The sequence below is a fragment of the Rhinopithecus bieti genome, unplaced genomic scaffold (genome assembly GCF_001698545.2).
Source record: "Rhinopithecus bieti isolate Rb0 unplaced genomic scaffold, ASM169854v2 scaffold_30846, whole genome shotgun sequence".
Classification (NCBI taxonomy): domain Eukaryota; kingdom Metazoa; phylum Chordata; class Mammalia; order Primates; family Cercopithecidae; genus Rhinopithecus; species Rhinopithecus bieti.
In genome coordinates, this window is record NW_016814438.1 from 3594880 (window position 1) to 3599388 (window position 4509).

Genomic DNA, 4509 nt, shown 5'->3' on the forward strand with positions numbered 1-4509 from the left:
ACACACACACACACACACACATACACACACATATATATATACACACACACACACTATGTGATGGATTAGTTTGCATTAGTTGATTGATAATAAGCTATACTATTGTACATATATTCATTTAAGAAAAGAGAGTCATACAGTCCACAAAGATGGAAGAGAATCAGTGGAGGTTAGCTGGTTGTCTTACAGGTAGCCTGACCCTGCAGTTGATATTTGTGACAGAGATGGCGCAAAATGCTTAACAAAATCTCATTTCATTTTCGTTTCCTGGTTTTATGGAAGGACTACATTTTCCATCCTCCTTTGAGGTTAGGTTGGGGACATGTGACTAAGTTCTGGAAATAGGATGTAAGCAGAAGTGATGTAAACCACTTCCAGGCCTGGCCCTTGAAAGCGAAAGCAGTGATTGGTATCTACGAAAGTTAAATGTATGCTGGCCCTGTGACCCAGCACATCTACTCTTAGGCATATGCTGAAGAAAAACAAAAGCATACGTCTACAAAAGTCAAGTAAAAGAATGTTCCTTGCTGGGTTATTCATAATAGGTTCAAACATGCAACAACACAAATGTCCTCAAATGAAAAAATTGTGCTATATTCATACAATAGACTCAATATAGCAATAAAAGTGAATGAACTATAGCTACTTACAAAAACATGCACAAGATCTTGAGTGAAGGAAGCCAGGCACAAAAAATATTCAACATACGCATTTGTGAATATAAGCTTTAGGAACAGGCAAAATGAAGCTATGATACTAGAAGTGAGAATAGTGGTTACCTCTGTTTGCGGGTGTATTTACTGGGAAGGGGCACAAAAGAGCCTTCTGGGGTGATGGAAATACTTTTTCTTAATCTGGATAGCAGTCTCAGGGCACATAGTAGTCTCAGTAAAGGCAAATTTAAAAATTCATTGAGCTGTACACTTAAATTTTGTGCATGCTGTTCTGCAAAAGAACTAAAAATTATGTACATGTAAAAAATCAAAGCAGCAAGGAAAAAAAATAAAAAGTGATCACAGAAGGCCCAGTGCAGATGGAAGAAGCTATATTCCTGAATCACTGGTTGCCCTTGCCCTGAAGAACTGGCCAGTCTGCTTTGGAGTTTGTGTAAACACAAAATAAATCTTTCTTATTTTAAATTCTCTGAGATTTAGAGTGTATGTGGTATCTCAGCATAGCCTAACCATTCTTGGCTAATACAGAATTCATTGCCACAAACAACCAGGGTTAAAAACCTGGTTTTGGCAGCATATCAGGGAGGCTCTTCCTTTCTCAGGCTAAGTGATATAAAACAAGCTTATAAATGAGTGTATAAATCAAGATACCAATTTTTTAAATAACAATAGAAAATTAAAGCCTCTCATACAAACTAGGATATCTGTTGCCTAATATATAATCATTCTCTCTCTCAAGACAGATCTGCATGGGAAGCCAAACCACAATAAAAGTTTGTTTTATTCTCAGAAAGAAAACATTAGTTAGATGAGTCAATTGTTTAATGACATCTGTCCAGGAGAAGCTATGCATCCCATTTCATGGTTAATTCCTGAGGTCCCTGGGCTGCAGTTCTCACTCCCAGGTATGGACCTGAATTGCCTTAGTGGCTCCTCCTTTTTTTCTTCCAATTCGGTCAATACACTTTTCTTCTATAGATATGTTATTGCATAAGTCTACTGTTTTTAGAGAGATGTGGCTGGCCTCTAAAGCATTCCTTGTATACATCTACATGTTGATTTTGTGTGTTTCCTTTCAAAGAATAATTATACATCTTTTACTTTTAAATTCTGTGGTTGGAGTGGTAGGGGTTTAATGTGGAGAGGATGGTGTCCTTTGCTATAGCTTCCAAATACTGGTAACATCATGAAACTAATATAGATGCTGAGAATTCTAGACAGTGTATGTACCTGAATATTTTGTAAGGCCACTTGAGAGTTTTTTGTACAATCTTTGAAGGCTTGAAGGGAGGAAATTGTTATCAAAGGCTGTAGAAAAAGGGATCCCTGTTATACAGTGGCAGAAAGTTTAGCCACACTGTTGCATGCTGAAATGCAGAAAATAGAAAATATATCTAACAAACTGGTGCATTTGGTTAAGGAAATTTCCAGACAGACTGTTGAAAGTGCCAATTGATTAAAACAAAACGAAAAAAACAAAAACAAAACAAAAAAACCCTATGTGGGATAAGTTGTAGAGAGGTGAGATATTAAAAGTACAATTTCATTTTTAAGCAAAATTTAGAGAAAATATACGTAGTCTAGGAACTTTGGGTTCAAAAATAAAACTGCTTTTCACTTCCAGCCTCTTCAGATGGTGAAACAACTAAGGCATTGCCTTGAGGGGAAGGTACAATCCAGGGTGCAGCTATTTAGATTTTTTGTAAAGACTGTACAAAGATTTAAAGCCATTTTACCTAGACCATTTCAGCTAGACAAAAGCAATTCTAAGTGTATAAGGGCGTTTTCCATCAGCTTTCTGACTCTCAGCCCAAGATGGGAAGTGTTTGTCTCAAAGAGGTTTGTGAGTGTGGCTTTTTTTTTCTGTTGGAGTGGATTATAATTTGATATACATGAAGTCTCCAAAATCTTAAAGAGAATTGTATTGGCAGACACACTGCCTACTTGTACTGAAAGGGCATATTATCTTTTAATATTCCAGATTTGAATATTTAAATTTATATTTACATCTTAGAAACTCAATATTTTAAATCAAATGATGTAAGGAAAAATCTGAAGTTATGTTGCAACAAAAATTAGTAGAAAATCAGAATTATTGCTGGGCATGGTGGCTCATGCCTATAATCACAGCACTTTGGGAGGCCAAGGCAGGTGGATTACCTAAGGTCAGGAGTTCGAGACCAGCCTTGACTACATGGTGAAACCCCATCTCTACTAAAAATACAAAAATTAGACGGGTGTGGTGGTGGGTGCTGCTAATCTCAGCTAGTCGGGAGGCTGAGGCAGAAGAATCGCTTGAGCCCAGGAGGCAGAAGTTGTAATGAGCCAATATCATGCCATTGCACTGCAGCCTGGGTGGCAGAGCAAGACTGTGTCTCAAAAAAAAAAAAAAAGAAAAGAAAAGAAAATCAGAATCAGATGTAGCTGTTGTGAAAAGCTTGGTTATTGATTGTTGCTGGAATCAAGAGCTACTACAGTGTCATACTTCGAGTTTGCCGTACTTTGCCATTGTACTTGTGCCTGATAATTATTTCTACAATGACTGCATGTAGATCTAAACTAGTTTAGTGTCGTTAAATCCTCTGCATTAGCTCCTAAGAGCTCTTCCATTCTTTTTCATTGACATCAGCAAAACTAGAATCCTACAAGAGCAACAACTTTTTTTTTTTCATTCTTCCAACACACAGAAAGGAGCAACAATTTTCATATTGGCGTTTCTTCAAAGCCTTTGAATTCCATCATAAATTGCCAGAACAGTTTTCTTCATTCACTGAGCACTTTCATTGGAGAAACTCTTTTTTTTTTTTTTTTTTCAGATAGAGTCTCACTCTGTCGCCCAGGCTGGAGTGCAGTGGCCCGATCTCAGCTCACTGCAAGCTCTGCCTCCAGGGTTCACACCATTCTCCTGCCTCAGCCTCCTGAGTAGCTGGGACTACAGGTACTCGCCACCACGCCCGGCTAATTTTTTTTATTTTTTGTATTTTTTTTTTTTTTTTTTAGTAGAGAAGGGGTTTCACCCTGTTAGCCAGGATGGTCTTGATCTCCTAACCTCGTGATCTGCATGCCTTAGCCTCCCAAAGTGCTGGGATTACAACAGGCATGAGCCACCGCACCTGGCCTGGAGAAACTCTTTGCTTCACCTTGTTGATGAACGCTAAAGCCCTCCTCGCCTTTTCTTAATGAAAAAGAAGAAATAACGAAGCCCCCAGAAAGTATTCAGTCAAACCACTGTCATAGCCAGGCTAAAAGAATGAATGACCCATGCAGATGCAATGTTTAACATTGAGAGGTGGCAACGTGCTAGCAGCCCTTGCTCCCGGTGTCTCTGCCTTGGCGTCCACTCTGGTGGCGCTTGAGGAGCCCTTCAGCCTGCCATGGCACTGTGGGAACCCCTCTCTGGGCTGGCTGAGGCCTGAGCCAGCTCCCTCTGCTTGTGGGAAGGTGTGGAAGGAGAGCCTCGGGTGGGAACCAGGGCTGCGCACAGTGCTAGTGGGCCAACAAGTGTTCTAGGTGAGCGTGGGCTCCGCTGCCCGCACTTGGAGTGGCCGGCCAGCGCTGCAGGTCAGGGGCAGTGGGGTGCTTAGCACCCTGGCGAGGAGCTGCAGAGGGTGCGCAGGGTCCCCCAGCAGTGCCGGCCCACCACGTTGCCATCAATGTCTCGCTGGGCCTCAGCTGCCTCCCTGCAGGGCAGAGCTCAGGACCTGCCGCCTGCCATGCCGGAGCCTCACCCTTACAATCTAAGGGATTGTAAATACACCAATCAGCACCCTGTATCTAGGTCACCAATCAGCACCCTGTGTCTAGCTCACCAATCAGCACCCTGTGTCTAGCTCAA

General features: G+C 41.2%; 1 pseudogene; it reads left to right on the top strand.

Annotated features, from left to right (window-relative positions):
- Positions 1-4184, top strand: part of LOC108514563 (heterogeneous nuclear ribonucleoprotein C-like) — a 15088-nt pseudogene extending 10904 nt beyond the window's left edge.
- Positions 4185-4509: the final 325 nt, after the last annotated feature.